At 43.0% G+C, this 23,107-nt stretch overlaps 2 non-coding genes across 2 annotated transcripts; both read right to left on the bottom strand.

Annotated features, from left to right (window-relative positions):
- Positions 1–7,513: 7,513 nt before the first annotated feature.
- Positions 7,514–7,587, bottom strand: TRNAN-GUU (transfer RNA asparagine (anticodon GUU)). The gene has a single exon. It is a non-coding gene; the product is annotated as a tRNA-Asn (tRNA).
- Positions 7,588–17,213: 9,626 nt separating this feature from the next.
- On the bottom strand, positions 17,214–17,287 carry TRNAN-GUU (transfer RNA asparagine (anticodon GUU)). The gene has a single exon. It is a non-coding gene; the product is annotated as a tRNA-Asn (tRNA).
- Positions 17,288–23,107: the final 5,820 nt, after the last annotated feature.

Genomic DNA, 23,107 nt, shown 5'->3' with positions numbered 1-23,107 from the left:
AAAAAAAATAACCTTCATATTCCTTTCAAAATAATCTGAAGGAAGTTAACACAGAAATTACACCGGTTTCACCTGTGACAAGTGAACCCTAAATATCCTCTCGGTAGCTGGATTACTTAATAACAACGTAACCGGCGTAATAAAATCGAGAATGATACAAGGCCCATGAAATCTGGGGGCAAGCTTGCCCGCGGGGACAAAGTTCTTGACCATAACTTGGTCACCTACCCTCAAAGGGGTGGGTCTCCGTCCACGATCATACCTTTCCCTAACCTTTTCATGAGACACTTTAAGGTTGGCTTTAGCCTTCTTCCAAAGATCTTTAATGTTGTCCGGATCTATTGTCTCGGGTAGAATGTCACTCAGAGACCAGAGGTTAGAGAGCGGCGTGTTGGGAACAAACTTGAACATCAAAGAGGCTGGAGTAAATTTATGTGATTCATGAACCGCCGAATTCAAAGCAAAAGCTAACCAATGCAGGGACGTGTCCCACCTGGAATGATCTTCATGATGATAGGCAATAAGCGCGGACCTGAGATTACGATTAACCCGTTCAGCCAAAGATGGTTGAGGGTAATAAGCAGAAGTTGTCACATGAGAGATGGACAGGTCAAAGCAGAATTTACGAAATAAATTAGATGTAAAAGCCTTAGCATTATCAGATACAATATATTGGCACGGACCAAAAGAAGCAAAAATAGAATTTAGGCAAGTAATGCTGGACTGAGCGGTAGCCAGCTTAGTCGGAAATAACCAGGAAAATCTTGTAAAACCATCTACGCATACAAAGATGAACTTGTTGGCATTTCCCTTTGACTGGGGGAAGGGTCCTACATAATCAATATACAGGCGTTCCATGGGGCGCGACGCTTGATGCGAAGACAAAAGGCCTACCTTGGAGGACATGGTGGGTTTACTGATCAAACAGGGTTTGCAAGCCTTCACTAGTTCACGGATTTCACCGTCCATACCTTTCCAGATGAACATTTCACGAATCTTTTCACGAGTTTTAAAGATACCAAGATGCCCTCCTAATGGGGTCTCATGATAATACTTGAAGATCATAGGTACAAGAACAGCTGGAACGACAACTTTCATCATCTTATCATGCCTCGATGGGCAACATAAAACACCATTCCTCAGAACATAAGGGACAACATGTTTCCCAGAAGAAAGGGTTTCCATTATCGGAGCCAGCGTCGGATCTTCACGCTGGTATTTCTCGATATCCCTAAAGAGCATGGGAGCATCAGTTAAGATGGCATTAACATCAGATAGTATGGACTCGGGAGGTGATGAACTGTCGACCGGTTCATGGGTCTCGACGTCGTTGGAAAACATACGGCTGAGTCCATCAGCAACAACATTTTTAGTACCTCTGATATGCCTGATATCGAATTGGAAGGCAGAAATACGGATGGCCCAACGGGCTATACGACCAGTACGACGCGGCCTACCTAAGACCCAGCTTAAGGCTTGATTATCTGTCTCCAGGTCGAATTTGACGTTTTCCAGATAGAGACGGAACTTTTCTAAGGCGAATAAGACTGCCAAACCTTCGAGCTCATAGATGGAATACTTGGCTTCTTGAGCCGATAGAGTCCTAGATGCATAGGCGATGGGGCGCCTCCCTAGTTCAGTCTCTTGAAGAAGGACTGCCGCTACTGCTGACGACGACGCGTCGGTTTGGACGATGAATTTCTTCGAGAAATCAGGCATAGCAAGTACAGGGGCATTACAGAGAGCTAATTTAAGATCTTCAAAAGCGGCTTGTTGAGAAGGTCCCCACTCGAATTTGATGCCTTTCCTACGAAGAAGGTTTAAGGGCGCCGCTCTATTAGCGAAGTTAGGAATAAACTTCCTGAAGAAATTCACCATACCAATGAACCTGGCGATACCTTTAATGTCCTTGGGAGGTTTAAAATCACGGATGGCCTGTGTTCTAGAATGATCGACTGCTACACCATCAGGTGACACAATATGCCCTAGGAATGACATAGAGGGCTTAGCAAAGGCAACCTTGGACAACTTGACAGTTAACCCAGCCTTACGAAGGCGATCGAGAACTTCTCGCAGATGATCTAGATGTTCTTCAAAAGTCTCTGAAAATACGACGACATCATCCAAGTAGTGATATAAGTACTCAAATTTGATGTCGGAGAAGACCCTATCTAGTAGCCTAGTGAGTACAGCTGCTCCCGTGGGGAGCCCGAAAGGCACGCGGTTGTATTCGTATAAGTTCCAGTCCGTGGCAAACGCTGTAAGGTATTTAGACTCTTCGGCAAGGGGAATTTGATTATAGGCCTGATTCAAGTCCAAGATAGTAAAGAACTTGGCCTTACGAAACCATGAAAAACAAGAATGAAGGTCAGGAAGGGGCACAGATTGCAACACCACCTTCCGATTGAGAGCCCTATAATCAATGACAGGCCTGAAGCCCCCTTGGGGTTTCGGGACTAGAAAAATAGGCGAAGAATACGCCGACTTAGAGGGCCTAATAATACCATCCTTCAACATTTGATCGATGATTTCTTTCAATGCCTTCATTTTAGGTGGAGATAGCCTATATGGTGGAAAACGGACAGGAATCGAATCCGTGACCTCAATTTTGTATTCAATAAGATCAGTAACACCAAGAGTATCAGAGATCACCTCTGGAAATGACTGACATAATTTACGAATACTATCAGCCTGCTCCTCAGGTAGATGTCTAAGGTCTAAAAACATCTCATCCTGGGTAGGCGAAATAGATGAACATGACACAGAATTACACTTTAATAAGGGAATTTTACAATTGGACGCAAATTTGAATGTGCACGACTTACTTTGGAGATCGAGCACAAGACCCGTGTGAGAAATGAAGTCCGCTCCCAGTATGATGGGGCAAGACAAATGCTTAGCCACAAACAGTTTGATTTTCCATGTAAATTTAAAAATACGAATTTTGGCATTTACAGAACCTAGAATTTCTAATGGGGATGAATTAGCCGAAACATATTGAACAGGAGATGAATCATAGTCAGGTAATTTACAAATAGATTTCAATTTTGAATACCATTGGTCCGAAATAATAGAACAAACACTGCCTGAATCTAATAGAGCAGTTATAGGTTCGTTATTTAACTCAATCTTAAGAAAAGGAACAGGTGCGGGGGTATCCGCCGCAATCCTAAGACATTCTTTAGGGCATTCAAAAGATGAATTTGAAGACTGATCGTTCCCTGAATTCACGACCTTTTTGCCAGGGGCTGAGCCTTGGGAAGCAGGATTAGTCGACTCAGCCGAAGCCACTAGTCATTTTTTATTATTGGCATTGGTGGAATTTGCACCAGAAGTTGAGCAGGAGGGGGTGCTATTTGAGTTTGGGCAATTCTTGGCGATATGTGAGAAAGCCCCACATTTAAAACAGCCTTGGGATGAACCAGCCCCATTCCTTGTCCCACTCGACTTGATCAGTGGACACTTATTGCGAAGATGGTCAGGCGACCCGCAAGCATAACATTTACGGGGATTGACTGGTCGGCGAGGTGGAGGCCGAGGATTACTAAAAGAAGGAGGGGGTTCTTTCGCGACACGCAAAGAATCGGCGTATCTAACTCCTTCCGCTGAGACGGCCAATGCTTCAAGTTCAGAAAAAGTTTGCGGGCACGCCGCGAAACACAAATATGACCTATAGGGAGGTGAAATTCCCTCTACAATAGCCTGTACAATCTGATCTTCAGGAAAATGAAGGGCAAACACCCTAGTATAAAACTTAATGTCTTGTATGAAATCAGCCAAATTTTCATCCAAGCGTTGTACACGGTAATAGTACTTCTGAATCAGAGATGACCTCGCGCGAGCAGGAATAAAATTTGCAAGCAAGTGTGCATGAAAATCTTCAATAGATGACTGTTCGGCTATGGCTCTTACTATTTTGTCTGAGAGAATACCAATTGCATAAGGATAGATGATTTGCAAAATTTGACACGGAGAAAGATTAAACACAAGGGCATGATCCTGAAATTCAACTAGAAATCTTAAAAATGAAATTACGTCACTGGTGGTATTAACGGAAAACTTAGAGATACCTCTGAGCAACATTGCCAATGGATGAGGCAAGCTGTTAAACCCAGGTGACATAGTCGGTAAAGGTTTCAATGGCAAGGAAGTTAATTCAGAACGTACATTATTTAATGAGTTACGGTGTTCAGACTCGTCCAATGGGGCAGAGGTTGTTTGAGCAGCAATGGTTTTCCTATTTACTTCTCCCTTAGGAGGCTCTTCCTCGCTACCTGCATTCATCGTGGCGGGTTGATCAGTTTTGGGAGGAACCTCCCCAGTTAACAATTGAGTGACCTTGCTAGATAATTCAGAAATATTTTCAAGCAGCGTACTAGCTTCCTTCCTCTGAACGTCATTCAACTTCAGAGACAACAGATCGTTAACTCTATTTGAAAAGTGATATAGCCTGGCTTGCACCCGCTTAATTTGATTAGGAGAAGGATCATTTTCATCAAAAAAACTAACTACAGAAGCTAGCCCAGTAATATTCTCGACGATCGTGGAAAGAGAGTCGTCAACTTCTTTCTCTCCCAAGGTGGGGATGGAAATGGGCAAATCAAGGGACTCTCGAAGCTTATTTGTGTCTACTGCAACCGAGCCTCCAGATTGCACATTTCTAATAGTTAATTCATAGATTAACTCCTCTTTGCGCAAATAGTTAAAATGGAGAACATCGCGAGGGCCGGGCGTGATGACAGAACAATTTTGAAAAAATCAAAAAAAATTCCAGCAACTGAGAAAATTGTTAGAGTTCGGAACAAAACAATGTTTAGCCGTCAAAAGGGGCTAAATTGAGACCCATTCAACCACGCTCTGCTACCACTTGTTACCGTGTTTTAGCGGTAGGTAGAGGTGAAAGAAGGTGTGGGCGTGAACGGGTCTCAAACTACGGAATCAGAGTTAATGTAAAATTTAACAAGGTTATATTTTCTTTTTAAAATTAAGAAATAACAAGCATTGCAGGTACAGAGTAGCAAGTCAACAAAATGTAGGTACAATATTTACTGGATTTGGGCTCAGCGCCCTTACTTCACAATTCGTGGGCAATCAGCCCAACCTTACTTCAAAATAAGTTTTACCAACGGGGCAGAAAACCCCATTCATGTTCAGGAGCACTTGCTCCAAATTACACTGAAAAGCCTCCACGAGGCATACAACACTCAATTTTCGAAAAAGAGCCACTCGCTCTCAACTTTAAGCCTCTCAAAGGCCACACCAAACTCCACCTTCAAGTTGTCCTCTCAGGACATAGACACAGGGGTAACATACCCAACCTACTGAGGTCAATTAAATGAAAAAGGGTAATTACAATGACCTCTAAAGAAACAATTTGAGAGGAGGCGATCTGCACTCCTAATGTATTTGTTTCAAAACCTAACTTGGCTCTAGGCCACTGATGCAAGGGCTAATCCCATACTACGGAGGTGACTTTAGAAAAGAAACAAATTTACATAATGTTAAGGAAGAATAGGTTGAGAAAATAAGTTCACCTCAAAACAATATGAGGGGGAGCTCGAGAGGGTTAAGCACTCTCTATCCCAATATGTAGTTTAAAAGATAGAATAGATACAAGTTTCTTTACATTTTTAAGGAAGGTTACATAATGGAAAAACTTCGGACCCGCCCCGAGAGTTAAACTGCTGAGCTAGCAAAGAAAGAAGTTATTAATTGGCCATTACCTTGTTGTTGACCGCTGCCGAAGAAAGAGGCGCTTCCCGCCCCCTGCTATGTACTTTACACACTGAAAGATGGAACAGAAGTGGCCCGGAGACCCTAAAATCAGCAGTTTATATTCTCTCGCGGAAGGTTCGAGGCGTTAGGGGAATGAAAACACCCTCCCACAAACTCTTTATTGGGTAGGATACAGCAACATCTTCAAGTTGGGGGAAGATAGATCCTATTGGTCAGAAATTAATAAAAGAAATTCGGGATTGGCTAAATACAAAACAAGGGGAAAGAGAGGGGTATACAGCCAACTTAAACAATAACAGAAAGAAATTTAACAAGAAACAAACTTTTGAAATAAAAATTTCTCCAAAAAATAGTTCTTTCACTCCGCACTAGGGTGCACTATTGTTGATCTTCAGTAGTGTCCTCTAGAAGAGAAAGTTCACACTTCTTACTACAAGCAAAACAAAAATACGTCGAAAATGACACAGTTCAAAAACTCTAAAATTTCCAGGTAGTGACATCTTCTGAGAAACTTGAAAATTAATACGTCAATAAAGTTCAGACTTCCTCCAGCAGAGGAGTTTCAACTGGCGCACATTTTAAATTAGCGGCGTGGAGGTGTACCGCCCGGTACAATTTGTATGGATGTATGTGTCATCCTCATCATCATTTCATCATCATCATCATCATCACGATGCGCAAGTCTCCTACGGGAGTCAAATCGAAAGACTTGTACCTGGCGAGCCGAACATGTCCTCGGACACTCCCGGCACTAAACGCCATACGTCATTTCATTTCATTTACCTTTATGTTAATTAATAGTCTCTCATGATCCTGGCCTATATTATGGAAATAAATATTTTCATTAGTACAAGTATCATCACTTCAGTATTAATTGGTTCTTTAGGGGGGCTTAACCAAAGCTCGTTGGTTAGATAAATAGTGATGCAGTTCATTTGACCTCTTGATTCGAAAACATCCGGCACAACTTACTGGAATCCTCCAAGTTGAGTCTAACCTTACTTAAATACAAACTTCTTATATGAGACTAAGTTCCGTACTTAAACCTTGATTGCAATTGAGTGCAGGACCTCGTAAAACAGGAACGTTTGAATGGCCATGGTAACGCTATCTTCCTCCTGATCAGATGATGCATTATCTTTCTTTCTTAATCTGCTTGCCGTCCAGGGTTGGTTTTCCCTCGGACTCAGCGAGGGATCCCACCTCTACCGTCTGAAGGACAGTGTCCTGGAGCGTGAGACATTTGAGTATTACCAGTACCTGGCCCAGGCGGCTTCACCTGAACAGGGGCATTGCGGGTGGATGGGAAGATTGGAAGGGGTAGACAAGGAAGAGTGAAGGAAGCGGCCGTGGCTTGAAGTTAGGTACCATCCCGGCATTTGCCTGGAGGAGAAGTGGGAAACCACAAAAAACCACTTCTAGGGTGGCTGAGGTGGGAATCGAACCCACCTCTACTCAGTTTGACCTCCGGAGGCTGAGTGGACCCCGTTCCAGCCCTCGAACCACTTTTCAAATTTTGCGGCAGAGCCGGGAATCGAGCCCGAGCCCCCGGAGGTGGCAGCTAATCACACTAAGCACTACACCACAGAGGCGGACATGATGCATTATATTCATCAGAATATCTCCTTGCCTATAAGAACCAAGGACATGTACAGCAGTTTGTCTCGTAGCGGTGTTTCCAGCGGGTGTCGTCCCGAATATAAAAAGGGTCACATATCACTGCAGTAAACATCTGTTCTAGGACCGCCTAATGTGACACTGGGCTTGAAAAATTTGCCGCCCCCGGGTGTGCTCGAACCACCAATCTTTCGGTTAACAGCCGAACGCGCTAGCCGATTGCGCAACGGAGGCTACGTGCTGAAGGTTAAGTATGATTTGTTCTAGACATGTATAGTTTCTATTTGTCTTTCTGCTTTTCTGTTAGTAATCCTTATCGTGATCAATTGGTTACTTCCATTTATGTTGCAGTTCTGGTTCTTCCATACAGCAATTTCTAAACAAAAGCAGCGCTCGATGGCGTACGCCTTTAAGGAGCAACAGTTTACCGGTTGGTACGATGTAAAATAAGCATTTACGGTACTTTCTGTAGCAAAGTCTCGCTGTTGTTTCTTTATCTGTTTACCCTCCGAAGTCGGTTTTTCCCTCGGACTCAGTGAGAGACCCCACCTCTACCGCCTCAAGGTCGGTGTCGTGGAACTTCAAACTCAGGATCGGGGATACAACTGGGAAGGAAGACCAGTACCTCGCCCAGGCGGCCTCACCTACTATGCTGAACAGGGGCCTTGCGGGGATGGGAAGATTGGAAGGGATAAACAAGGAAGAGGGAAGGAAGCGGCCGTGGCTTTAAGTTAGGCACCACCCGGCCATTTGCCTGGAGGAGAAGTGGGAAACCACGGGAGCTACTTTCAGGATGGCTGAGGTGGGAATCGAACCCACATCTACTCTGCTGACCTCCCGAGGCTGAGTGGACCCGTTTCTAGTACTCGTACCACTTTTCAAATTTCGTGGCAGAGCGGGGAATCGAACCCGGGCCTCCCGGGAGTGGCAGCTAATCACATTAACCACTACACCATAGAGGCGGACGAAACCACTTAACATGTCCATAACATTTTTGTCTTCTTTTCCTGAGGTCTGATGCAATATTAGATAATTCTTCTGTGTATTTCCGGGTTTGGAGGCGGTACCATTATTCCGTGTGTCTTAGTCCTAAAATTGTCCTCATGATTCTTCGCTCTATTATTATTATTATTATTATTATTATTATTATTATTATTATTATTGTTACCGTGTTTCCGTAGAGCAGAAAGAGGTGAAAGAAGGTGCTGGGTGGAAAAGATCTGTGTACTATATCAAAGATTAACTTAAAACTTTAAAAATGAAGGTTATATTTCTTTTCAAATTTCTAACTTAACAAGATTCTTCACTAGGTGAGGAAAAGAAAGATCAGGTACAATAACAATCTTGATACAAGAATTGGAAAAGCCAATAATAGGGAATTTAACCAATTTGGGCTTCAAGCCCCTAATTTTCAACTTTACAACACCGCCAATTAGCGTTTACATAGACCAGGAGAATTCTCCCAAAACAAGAGCACCTTGCTCGAAATGTTACAAATACGGCCTTCCAAAGGCCACCTCAATATTACAGCAATCTCAGAAAGGAGCTTACATGCTCTCCAACATTAACCAAGGAGACTTCACTCCCAATTTCTTACAAAATTCTTACACATTTCTGGCCTCTCTAGGCCCAACTTGCAATTTTACAATTTAGTACCCAAACTACTGGGCCTTCGTGGAAAAGAATCAGGTTAAATTACTGGCCCGAACACAAAATGAATGGAGGCGTACACTTGCGCTCCTAGAAAATTAAATATAAAACCCTATTTGGGCTCTCGGCCCGATGATGCAGGGGCTAATCTCAAGCTCCTGAAGTGACTAGAATGAAGGTTAATTAAACGCTTTACAGAAAAGAGAAACAGTTACAAAATCGTAGTCTCCTCAAACGAAGTTGAAGGGGAACTCGAGAGGGTAATGCACTCTCTATGCCCGATTTAAAGACTTTATGAAATTTTACATTAGCTGAAAGGAAATTTACATTTTAGAAAACGGGTGTTTTCATAGTTAGAAATTTGAACCTTCCCCTCGTGTAAGCCTGCGGAGGTAACTACAGAGAGATATGACTGGTGGCCATTACCTTGGCTGATGAACTGCCTGGCGAAGAATGAGGCGCCTCACCTCCTGTCTTTACGCACACACTCTCAGAAATTCGGCGATCAAAAGACAAGCTTATATACCCGAGGGGACGGTTCGAGAGTGTTCTGGACTAAATGCGGACACACCCTCTCATTTTTATTGGGTAAACCAGAAACCTACAAGAAGCCAGTGATTAGCTGAAAAATATTTACAGAAAATTAGTGATTGGCCAGATTCAAAAACTGGCGGAATGAGAAAGAAGTGTTGCAAACCTTGAAATAAAATTAATGAACATTAATTTAGTTGAGAGAACATAAGGACACAAAACTTCTTTAAATCTCTAATTCTTTTTTCCCTGCACCAGAGTGCATTAGTACCTCAGTTTTTTGTAACGACATCTGTTGAAAAAAGTTCAATCTTCTTGACGTAAACCACAACAAAACCAATAAATACAGACAGTTTAGGCAACTTCACAATAACACCATTACTCCATAATTCAATGGTGACATCTCCTGGTCGATGTTCCAACTTCATGCCGTAGCTGTTTTAAGATTTGTATGAGAGATAGCGTTATTTAAGGCGCTTCTTTTAAATGTGCGGGGTTGAGGTGTACCTCCTGGTACAATTATTATTATTATTATTATTATTATTATTATTATTATTATTATTATTATTATTATTACCGTATTTTTTTAGATCAGCAGAGGTGAAAGAAGTTGCGGGCTGGAATGGGTCTAACTACAAGACCGAAAGATGAATTTAAAATTTAAATAAAGTTTATATTTTCAACAGATAACAAGTTTTAACAGTTTTTCACTAAGTGAAATAACAATGAATATTCAGGTACAATAACAAGCGAAAACACAAGTAAGGTGTCTTTACAAATTCTGGGCTACGAGCCCCAAAGTTGAACAATTTCTGAGCTCTCAGCTCACAAACACAAATTACCAAAGGGCAGAAAACCCCTAATTACATGGAGCACTTGCTCCCACCTCGTAATGTCAAGCCTCCTAGAGGCACCTTTCAAAATACCAGAAAGAGCTGACCCACTCTTAATTGTCCAAACCTATTAAAGGCAATAACAGATTATTATACTAAACTGCCATCAAGGCACAACTTATAATGGAACAGGGGTACCTCGTACCCAATCTACTGGGCCTTCGCAGGAAGGAAAACAAAACGGGTTAAGTTAATGGCCCAAAATACAAAGCTGAATGGAGGCGAGTACTTGCACTCCTACATGAAAGCTTGTTAAAACCTAAGTGGTGCTAAGCCGATACACAGGGGCTATTCCCATACTATAGAGGTGACTCGTATAAGAAAAATAATTTAACACATTAATGAAGATAAGAAAATCGGTTATGAAAACGTAGTCACCTCAAATCCAAAATGAAGGGGAGCTCGAGAGGGTAAGACACTCTCTATCCCCGATTTACAGTTAAAGTAATAAGAAAATGTTTACACAAGCCGGCACTAAGTTACATTTTGAACAGGTAGGCTACTTTGAAAAGGTTTCGAACCTTTCCCACCGAGCTTGATAGCTGCAGTCGCTTAAGTGCGGCCAGTATCCAGTATTCGGGAGATAGTAGGTTCGAACCCCACTGTCGGCAGCCCTGAAAATGGTTTTCCGTGGTTTCCCATTTTCACACCAGGCAAATGCTGGGGCTGTACCTTAATTAAGGCCACGGCCGCTTCCTTCTCACTCCTAGCCCTTTCCTGTCCCATCGTCGCCATAAGACCTACCTGTGTCGGTGCGACGTAAAGCAACTATCAAAAAAAAAAAAAAAAAAAAGAACCTTTCCCGGGGGTTAAACTGCTGAGCAAGAAAGAAATAAAGGTGTTAAAAGGCCATTACCTTTGCTGAAGAGCTGCTGCTCGAAGGAAGAGGCGCAACCCGCCCCCTGCTATACTTCCATACACTAAGCTAGATGTTGTTGAAGTGGCGAAGAGCCGAGAAAATCAGCAGTTTTTAAACCCTCGTGGAAGATTCGAGACCTTTCATGAATAATAAAGAACAAAATTTAGTAAAGACCAAAACTTATAAATACAAAATTTCTTCAACAAAAGTTCCTTCATTTCGCACCAGGGTGCATGATCATAGTTTTTGGTAGAGACATCTGTGAGAGAATGTCCACACTTCTTGATAATTAGTAAACAAAAATAATTCGAAATTAACACAGTGACATCTTCAGATAAACGGTTGAATTAATTCAGTTTTAAAGTTCAGAGTTTCAGCTGTAGAGGAGTAATTTAAGGCGGAAAATTCAAATGTGCGGCGTACAGGTGTACCAACAGGTACAATTATTATTATTATTATTATTATTATTATTATTATTATTATTATTATTATTATTATTAATAATATTGTTACCGTGTTTTTGCGGTAGTTATGCGTGAAAGAAGGTGCGGGTTGGTGAACAGGTCTCAAACTACGAAAGTAAAATTAATTTAAAATTTAACAAGGTTATATTTTCTTTTCAAAAGAAATAACAAGCATGGCAGGTACAGAGTAGCAAGTCAAAAGGTAGTTATAATATTTACAGGATTTGGGCTTCGCGCCCCGACTTCACAATGCTTGGGCAATCAGCCCAACCTTACTTCAAAATAAGAATTAACAGAGGGGCAGAAAACCCCATTCATGCTCAGGAGCACTTGCTCCAATTTACACCGAAAAGCCTCCTCGAGGCATACAACACTCAATTTTCGAAAAAGAGCCACTCGCTCTCAACTTTAAGCCTCTCAAAGGCCACACCAAACTCCACCTTCAAGTTGTCCTCTCTGGACATAGACACAGGGGTAACATACCCAACCTACTGGGTTCTATTAAATGAAAAAGGGTAATTACATGACCTCTAAAATAACAATTTGAGAGGAGGCGATCTGCACTCCTAATGTATTTGTTTCAAAACCTAATTTGGCTCTAGGCCACTGATGCAAGGGCTAATCCCATACTACGGAGGTGACTTTAGAAAAGAAACAAATTTACATAATGTTAAGGAAGAATAGGTTGAGAAAATAAGTTCACCTCAAAACAATATGAGTGAGAGCTCGAGAGGGTTAAGCACTCTCTATCCCAATATGTAGTTTAAAAGATAGAATAAATACAAGTTTCTTTACATTTTAAGGAAGGTTACATAATGGAAAAACTTCGGACCCGCCCCGAGAGTTAAACTGCTGAGCAAGCAAGAAAAGAAGTAATTAATCGGCCATTACCTGGTTGTTGACCGCTGCCGGAGAAAGAGGCGCTTCCCGCCCCCTGCTATGTACTTTACACACTGAAAGATGGAACAGAAGTGGCCCGGAGACCCTAAAATCAGCAGCTTATATACTCTCGCGGAAGGTTCGAGGCGTTAGGGGAATGAAAACACCCTCCCACAAGCACTTTATTGGGTAGGATACAGCAACATATTCAAGTTGGGGGAAGATACATCGGATTGGTCAGAAATTAATTAAAGAAATTCGGGATTGGCTAAATACAAAACAAGGGGAAAGAGAGGGGTATACAGCCAACTTAAACAATAACAGAAAGAAATTTAACAAGAAACAAACTTTTGAAATAAAAATTTCTCCAAAAAAAACCAGTTCTTTCACTCCGCACTAGGGTGCACTATTGTTGATCTTCAGTAGTGTCCTCTAGAAGAGAAAGTTCACACTACTTTCTACAAGCAAAACAAAAATACGTCGAAAATGACACAGTTCAAAAACTCAAAATTTTCCACGTAGTGACATCTTCTGAGAAATTTGAAATTAATACCGTCAATAAAGTTCAGACTTCCTCCAGCAGAGGAGTTTCAACTGGCGCACATTTTAAATTAGCGGCGTGGAGGTGTACCGCCCGGTACAAATATTATTATTATTATTATTATTATTATTATTATTATTATTATTATTATTATTATTATTATTATTGCCGCCTCTGTGGTGTAGTGGTTAGCGTGATTAGCTGCCACCTCCGGAGGTCCGGGTTCGATTCCCGGCTCTGCCACGAAATTTGAAAAGTGGTACGAGGGCTGGAACGGGGTCCACTCAGCCTCGGGAGGTCAACTGAGTAGAGGTGGGTTCGATTCCCCCCTCAGCCGTCCTCGAAGTGGTTTTCCGTGGTTTCCCACTTCACCTCCAGGCGAATGCCGGGATGGTACCTAACTTAAGGCCACGGCCGCTTCCCTCCCTCATCCTTGCCTATCCTTTCCAATCTTCCCATCCCCCTACAAGGCCCCTGTTCACCATAGCAGGTGAGGCCGCCTGGGCGAGGTACTGGTCATACTCCCCAGTTGTATCCCCGACTGAGAGTCTGAAGCTCCAGGACACTGCCCTTGGGGCGGTAGAGGTGGGATCCCTCGCTGAGTCCGAGGGAAAAGCCGAACCTGGAGGGTAAACAGATAATAATGATGATGATGATTATTATTATTATTATTATTATTATTATTATTATTATTATTATTATTATTATTATTATTATTATCATCATCTGTTTATCCTCCTCCTGTATAAAGTACATCAGCCACCAAAGCTTTATATGTGATTCCAGTTCTTATATTTATCATTTCTACATAATTATTTATGCCATTTATATATATTTATTTATCTATTTACATTACAAAGCACAAAACTGGGCGAATTTGCCGTGCGTTTTTGGGCGCGCAGCTGTGGGTTTGAACCCCCATTGTCGGCAGTCCTTAGGTGGTTTTCAGCGGTTTCCCATTGTCACAGCACGCTGTACCTTAATCAAACCCACGGCCGCTTCCTTCCCACTCCTAGGCCTTTCCTGTCCCATTGTCGCCAAAAGACCTGTCTATATCGGTGCGACGTAAAGCAAATTGTAAAGAAAGGAACAAAAAAAAAAAAAAAAAAAAAAAAAAAAAACCGCAAACGCAAAAGTTAATAATAATGACTTGCGTAAGCTTCCCTTTTATCATGATAGTGTCAGGTAAAGTTTCATTAATTTTGTGAGTTCTGTTGTCTAGAAATTTAGGTACCCATGTAATCACCCTTTTGTCTTGTTCTACAACCACTATGTTGTTCGACTCCATGGGTGTGTGGTTTGCGTGCTGGCTTCTGGTCACAGGGGTCGCGGTTTCGATTCCCGGCAGGATCGGGGAGTTTTTTTGCAATTTGATTTACGTCGCATTGACACAGATAGGTCTTGCGGCGACGATGTGACAGGAGGAGCCTAGGAATGGGAAGGAAGCGGCCGTGGCCTTAATTAACGTATAGCCCCAGCATTTGTCTTGTGTGAAAATGGGAAACCGTCTTCAGGGCTGCCGATGTTCGAACCCACTATCTCCTGGATGCAAACTCTCAGCTGCGCGCCCCTAACCGCACGGCCAAATTCCCCGGTGGTCGGGAATTTTAACTATCATTGGTTAATTTCTCTGGCACGGAGGCTGGGTGTATGTGTTGTCCTCATCATCATTTCATCCTCATCCCGTAGGTCGTCTACGGGGGTCAAATCGAAAGACCTGTACCTGGCGAGCCGAACATGTCCTCGGACGCTCCCGGCACTAAAACCCATACGCCATTTCATTTCATTTAGCTTTATGTTCGTCAATAGTCTCTCATGATTTCGTTCGTTCGTAATCTGTTTACCCTCCAGGGTCTACCGCCTCAAGGACAGTGTCCTCGAGCTTCAGACTCTTAGTCGGGGATACAACTGGGGAGTATGACCAGTACCTCGCCCAGGCGGCCTCACCTGCTATGCTATGGGATAGGCAAGGAAGAGGGTAGGAAGCGGCCGTGGCCTTAGGTACCATCCCGGCATTCGCCTGGAGGAGAAGTGGGAAACCACGGAAAACCACTTCCAGGTTGGCTGAGGTGGGAATCGAACCCACCTCTACTCAGTTGACCTCCCGAGGCTGAGTGGACCCCGTTCCAGCCCTCATACCACTTTTCAAATTTCGTGGCAGAGCCTTCGGGGGTGGCAGCTAATCACGCTAACCACTACACCACAAAGGCGGACACTTATATACAAACTTCTTATATGAGACTAAGTTCCGCATGTAAACTGTACGAGTAATTTCCTTGTTTGCAATTTAGTGCACATCCTCATAGAAGTGGAACGTTTGTATGGCCATGGTGACGCTATCTTCCTCCTGATCAGATGAGGCCTTATATTCATCTGAATATCTCCTTACCTATAAGAACCAAGGACAGGTAGAGCAGTTTGTCTTGTTGAGGTGTTTCCAGCGGATGCCATCTTGAATATTGTACCGGGTGGTACACCTCCACGCCGCTAATTCAAACCTTGCGCCAGTTGAAACTCCTCTACTGGAGGAAACCTGAACTTTAACTACCAGGTTAATTCTCAAGTTTATCAGAAGATGTCACTACTTGTAAATTTTGAAGTGTTCTGAACTATGTCAATTTCGATTCAATGTTGTTTTCTCTGTAGCAAGAAATGTGAACATTCTCTTCTAGATGACACTACTTACGAACTACAATTGTGCACCCTAGTGCGAAGTGAGGGAACCCTTTTTTGAAGAAATTTAGTATTTATAAGTTTGTTCCTTATTAAATTTCTTTCAGCTTTTGTTTAAGTTGGCAATGTTAACCCTTTCTTTCTGCCAGTTTTGAAACTGGCCAATCATAATTTTCTATAATTAATTTTCCACCAATCCTGGGTTTCTTCTTCAGTTCTGACATGTAATCTTTTGGTCGTCCAATAAAAGGCTTGTGGGCGGGTGTTCTCATTCATGAAAGGTCTCGAATGTTCCGCGAGGGTATATAAACTGCTGATTTTCGGGTCTCCGGGCCACTTCAGTAACATCTATCATTGTGTAAATTATGTAGCAGGGGGCGGGAAGCGCCTCTTTCTTCGGGCAGCAGTTCAACCACCAGGTAATGGTCGTTTTATAACTTATTTTCTTGCCAGCTCAGCAGTTTAACCCTCGGGGCGGGTTCGAAATCTTTTACCATGTAACTTTCCCCTAAAATGTAAAAGACTTTTGGTTTAAATTCTGCCTCTGTAACTACATATTGGGATAGAGAGTGCTTAACCCTCTCGAGCTCCCACTCATATTGCTTTGAGGTGAACTTATTTTCACAACCGTTTCTTCCCTCCTAATGTAATGTAAACCGTTTTCTTATATAAGTCACCTCTTTAGTATGGGATTAGCCCTTGCATTAGTGGCCTAGTGCCAAGTAGGTTTTAAAGAAGCGTATTAGGAGTGCTAGTTACGCCTCCGCTCAAGTTTGTATTTTGGGGCCTTGTAATTTTCCTGTTTATTTACTAAATCGGCCTCAGTAGGTTGGGTATTTTTACCCCTGTGTTTATGTCCTTAGAGGACAGCTTGAAGGTGGAATTTGGTGTGGCCTTTGATAGGCTGGAACTTTGAGAGCGGGTTGCTCTTCCAAAAAATTATGATTTCTGTGTGCCTCGAGCAGGCTTTACTGAGTAATAGGGAGCAAGAGCTCCTGGGCATGATTGGGGTTTTCTGCCCCTTTGTCAAACCTGGTATCTGGCTAAAGTTGGGCTAATTGCTCAAGAATTATGTGTCTGGCTCTCGGAGCCCAAATCCTGTAACACTGTGATTGTACATTTTCGATTTGTTGCTAGGCTACTGAGTACCTGTTATATTTGTTATTTCTTGATCTTGAAAAGAAAATATAACCTTGTTAAATTTTAAATTAACTTTAATTTCGTAAGTTGAGACCTGTTCATCCCAGCACCTTCTTTCACCTCTAACTACCACGAAAAACCCCGTAACAAATATAACAGTAGCCACATATCTCTGCAGTGAAACATCTGTTCTAGGACCGTCTAAGTGACACTGGGCTTTAAAAACTTGCCGCCCCCGGGTGGTCTCGAACCACCAACCTTTCGGTTAACAGCCGAACGCGCTAACCGATTGCGCCACGGATGCTACGTGCTGACGGTTAAGTATGTTTTGTCCTAGATATGTATAGTTTCTATTTGTTTTCCTGCTATTCTGTTAGTAATCCTTATCGTGATTTATTGGTTACTTCCATTTATGTTGGAGTTCTGGTTCTTCCATAGGCCTACAGCAATTTCTACACAAAAGCAGCGCTCGATGGCGTACGCCTTTAAGGAGCAACAGTTTACCAGTTGGTATGATGTAAATTAAGCATTTTTGGTACTTTATGAAGCAATGTCCTGCTGTTGTTTCTTTGTCTGTTTACCCTCCAGGGTCGGTTTTTCCCTCGGATTCAGTAAGGGACTTCACCTCTACTGCCTCAGACAGTGTCGTGGAACTTCATATTCTGGGTCGGGGATACAACTGGGGATGATGGTCAGTACCTCGCCTGCTATGCTGAACAGGGGCCTTTCCGGGAATGGGAATTTTTGAAGGGATAGACAAGGAAGGGTGAAGGAAGCGGCCGTGGCCATAAGTTAGGTACCATCTTGGCATTTGCCTGGAGGTGAAATGGGATACCACGAAAAACCACTTCCAGGTTGGCCGATGTGGGAATCGAACCCACTTCTACTCAGTTGTCCTCCTGAAGCTGAGTGGAACGCGTTCCAGCCCTCGTACCACTTTTCAAATTTCGTGGCAGAGCCGGGAATCGAACCCCGGCCTTCGGGGGTGGCAGGTAATTACACTAACCACTACACTGTACAGGCGGACAAGCCAAAACTTAGTGTAATTAAAAGAACATGCATAGAAGATAACGATACAAACATATCTGCAAATTATGAACATTTGAGGCATCTGCATGAGTTAATTGTTAAAGAAATTGATGCTAAAGGGCAGAGAGTCCGCGTGGCTCAGGCGGCAGCGCGCCAGCCTCTCACCGCTGGGTTCTGTAGTTCAAATCCCGGTCATTCCATGTGAGATATGTGCAGAACAAAGCGAAGGTGGAACAGCTTTTTCTCCGGGAACTCATGTTTTCCGTGTCATATCTCATTCCAGCAACACTCTCCAATATCATTCATTAATCATTGCCCCAGCGAAGTGCGACAGGCTTTGGCAGCCGGCACAGGCTTCAACTAGTATGCGTGTCAAGTGTGGTCAATGAAGGTGTGCCATGATTGCCATGTTTTTGTTATTCTGTATTTTGTAGGGCCTAATACTACATTGCATTATATCTTGTATAGTAAAAAACCTTTATATTTCTTAAATTTAATACACTGTACTGTACACGTTCTTGTTACTAAACAATGTGCTTAAATATGTACCTGGCACATTTCATTAGTTATTATTATTATTGTTATTATTATTATTATTATTATTATTATTATTTGCTTTACGTCGCACCGACATAGATATGTCTTATGGCGACGACGGGATAGGAAAGGCATAGGAATGGGAAGGAAGCGGCCGTGGCCTTAATTAAGGTACAGCCCCGGTATTTGCCTGGCGTGAAAATGGGAAACCACGGAAAACCATCTTCAGGGCTGCCGACAGTGGGGCTCGAACCCACTATCTACCGATTACTGGATACTGGCCGCACTTAAGCGACTGCAGCTATCGAGCTCGGTAGTTAGTTATTTAATCCAGGATTTCGTTAATTCGGACAACCCACAGCCCCAGTTAGTACGGATTAATGAGATTCTACTGTATCACGTATCCATACGATAGGTCGGTGAATGCAGAGTGGGCTTCGGCCTGCAGGTGGCCAAGGCTGGTCCATAGTTCGACAGCTCTCTATTTTTTCACCGACCGACCGAACGATCAACCGAGCAGAGGAGGGGTGGCCACGGCTCTACCGCGGTTCTGCGCTTCTGTATTCGGGAGATGGAGAGGGGTTTCCCATTCTTCTGCACTAAGGTGAATGCCGGGGCAGTTCCTATTACAGGCCACGGTGAAAACTTTTGTAGTTAGTTATCCATAGGTGTGGCGACCAAAGCTTTATTTATACTACTACCACTACTATTTAAAAGTTTTCGTTCCGTGCTCTGACGTGTCAGTTCTGTTTCAGTTACATCCATGGCGTCTCAGTGAGCGCGATACACACCTGTAGTATCGTTTTAGTAATAGGAAGTCAGTGGCGAAATCGAGATGGCAAAGTTTACGGACTTAGAATCTTTACTGATTGCTGTAATTTTACCCTAAGAAACTGAAGCGGAACAACTTCCAGTGAAAAAAACATAAGTGGGACATGAGGCTATCTATCTATCTATCTATCTATCTATCTATCTATCTATCTATCTATCTATCTATCTATCTATCTATCTATCTATCTATCAATCACCGAGCTCGATAGCTGTAGTCGCTTAAATACGGCCAGTATCCAGTATTTGGGAGATAGTGGGTTCGACCCCCACTGTCAGCAGCCCTGAAGATGGTTTTCCGTGGTTTCCCATTTTCACATCAGTAAATTGCTGGGGCTATACCTTAATTAAGGCCACGAACGCTTCCTTTCCACTCCTAGCCCTTTCGTATCCTATCTTCGCCTTAAAACCTATCTTTGTCTGTACGACGTAAAGCAGCTTGCAAAAAAATAATATACCGTATATATCAATGTTTTCATTCCCCATTCTGAAGGGTTGGGGTGGGTCACCTGGAGGGTTGCGCTTCCTTTCTGGCCAAGAGATGCGGGCGGATTGGGGAGTTGTGATGGAGGAAGGAGGTGGGTAAACGGTGTGAAGAAGGAGGAGATTAGAGGGGGTTTGGCCTCTTAGCTATCGAGTAACTATTTTATTTCGTTATCATTTACAGGAGCTTTTGGTTGCTTTTAATTGCTTTTCTGCTCTGGAGAATGAGCGTTGTTTCCGAAAAATACTTATAGTCTGATCTGGGGGAAAATAAAGTAAAAAAAAAATTCATGACTGGATATAAAATAAATTAAATAATACTACACCCTTCCGGGCCTCGAATGGACGACCCACGCATAAGAATGCCTCCACGTAACGGGGTAAACACCTACGGATGAGATGGATTGAAGAACGGGTCGAATTGCTTCACGAGCTTCGAACCGCTTCCCTTCCTACTTTCTGTGCTTGCCCGGGCAGCCTGAGCACTTGGGGAGTGGTACGTTCGAAAGAAAAAAAAAACAAATACTTAAGATGGAGCCTTATGTCTATAATATGAAAGTAGGATCTCTGGGTTCAAATGCCTAGTGGATACTGCTTAGCACTGCTACAAATGACAAGAATCATAAGATGGGGTTACGAATACGAAATTATTCAAATATGACATATTAAAGAAGTTGACACAGCTCTATACAATGAACTCTCCACATATGGGAGGAAAAGCAAATAATGATCCCTTTAAAATATGAATCGCCCATGGGCGTCGTCTGCATAACGGTATGATTGAGGTTTTGCGACTTGCTATCGTTCATCTTTCCTCATTAGTTCAGACCGTTCATGAAATTTTTATATTATTCTGTCGATCACACCGTGAGATGATCTGATGTCCCTATTCACAAATTACTTGTTGTTCTTAGCACGAACATAACCGGGGCCTACGCTAAATAATTATCATATTAAAAGAAACATTTGCATGATACACAAACAAACACACATACCATTTATCTAAACCCCGGACTCCTCATCTGTCACCAAGACCACACAACGTGCACATAGGTTCTGTTTGAACTCAAAAATATATGCACATAATTACGAAACATACACAGATATATGGATATATACACTTCATGCTTAAAGTAGAGCCACTCCTAGAAAGAAACAGCATGGTTAACACTGTCTCCGGCCCAAGGCGCAAGCCTGGAGCAGCCCGCTCAAGGGCGCCATCATAATCCGGAGTCGAACTGGCCGACTCCCGACCGAGAGGTACTGTGGGTTTCTATAGATCCCTAGAATAGCTACAGTCTCATATCACCGGATATCTGGGGGAGATCCCTACTCATTTATTAAATACCTTTTAAAATCACCATGATATTATCATTATACAAGTATTCTTAGCTAAGCCATTTAAACCAAACAGAAGAGCACGAGGTAGACCCAGGGCTCCAAGTCTTAACACAATGGTGCAACGGGATCCCTCTGTCACGAGGGCGAGAGCCAGACATTCACACACACAAAAAAAGGAGGGCGGCCATTCACTTCGCACGGCCATTTCTCATTCATTGGCCACGCCAGATTCTTCTCTCCCTCACACGTCCACCCTCTCATCTCGGGGACACATACCCATGGCCCACTTCATTTGTTTATGCATATTATCGTGGAATTCCCCTGAAATACTCTTTTATTCTCTCCCTTCTCATTATTATCGCTGAGCGCCGACTGTGGGCACGATCACTTCTAACTCATCTCATCGTAGATTACTCAGGCATTCGGCCCTCTCACTACGTCTCATATCGCGTATCTTCTTCCCTTGGGCATAGGGCTCTCATGACTATATCGTTCCTGCCACAGGAAATATACTTATATTTAAATCTTCTGACCAAACATTAGGGACTCCTGCCTCTGGGCCGCACCCCGGCTATAGATTAGAAAAAAAACACTCCAAACCATTCTGGCCAATTAGCCAAAAATCACGGGAGACTTGCACATGGTCCCTCACACCTACCTAAATAACACAACATATACCTCTCCCAGTCGGGATTTCTTCTCTCTTGCTGTACATGCACTGATTATATGTGTACGCTAGGCATGCATTGTTTGACTGACCCATGAGTTTCCCTGGCATATACAACAGCCACGTGGGACAGTAACTACCAACATTTTGACATGGTTTTCCCTGCTCGCCAGCATTATTGTTTCAGCCACCCCTACGGGAAACTCAAATATTCTCCTAACCTTGTTCCCATATTTGCTAGGACATTCTACATATTACTAAAAATATAACCCTCACGATAAGCTAATCATTAAGAAAAAAATGAGTTGTCCGGGAATTTAGCTCCCTTGAATTTACTCCAACATTATAAAGATCAATAAAATTTCCATATAGGACATGCATTATCTTACAACATTTTGATATTTACAAAGAAAGCTAATCCTATCCCCCGGTTATGTTATCATGCTTAGAAATTAGATTTGGACATCACTCATCTGTTTGGTGGCCGTTGTTTCTCCTTCCACGGGAGACCCATGGTGAAGTTCTTAGTACTGCATGACCACGCGGTTGGTGGCGGGCGTGCAGTCCTTCATCTCTGGTCCATACAAGTCCGACATCCTGGGGAACTCGTTCACAGCTGAAATCTTACAGTAATCCAAAATGGGTGACACTTTACACTCGTCACACGGCCTCTGTTTCCAGAGTTTACACCACGAATAAGACGGTCTTTCAAATCACGGCGGGCGCGTTCACAGCAGGGATCGGGTGGCTCACGAGACTCGAGCCCCCTGATTCAGAGTAACACTTTGGGTGATACCAAATTATGAATTTCACTGACTCATTAAAGCCGGCACTGTCTCAGCCGTATTCTGCTACTTGTTTGTAAATTATGCTCGCGGATTAACTAGTTTGACACGCAGCACAGAGACAATTCACCTAGGCTGGTTTGGCCTCCCGTTACACTTCACAAAGGCGATGGACACAATAGCACTTTCAGCAAGCGGTCAATGGTTTCGGACTGTAAACTGGAGCACCGCGGGACACAGTGTCCTTCTCAACGACCCGCAAAGAACAACTGTCTTCTCCGATGGCCAGCCTGGCCTATATTATCTTGCCCGCCGGAAGCCTGGGGGCGTAAACGTTCACGGTTCATTAAGAACAAGAGCTCCTTTCATACCAAGAATTGAAGAAATTTAAATAGTGCATCTTGTGGCCCTCCATCTGCTCTTTCATTTGAGCAAGGCGTGCTGGACCTACGAT

The sequence above is a fragment of the Anabrus simplex genome, chromosome 6 (assembly GCF_040414725.1).
Source record: "Anabrus simplex isolate iqAnaSimp1 chromosome 6, ASM4041472v1, whole genome shotgun sequence".
Taxonomy (NCBI): domain Eukaryota; kingdom Metazoa; phylum Arthropoda; class Insecta; order Orthoptera; family Tettigoniidae; genus Anabrus; species Anabrus simplex.
This window is presented reverse-complemented; position numbering and strand designations above follow the sequence as displayed.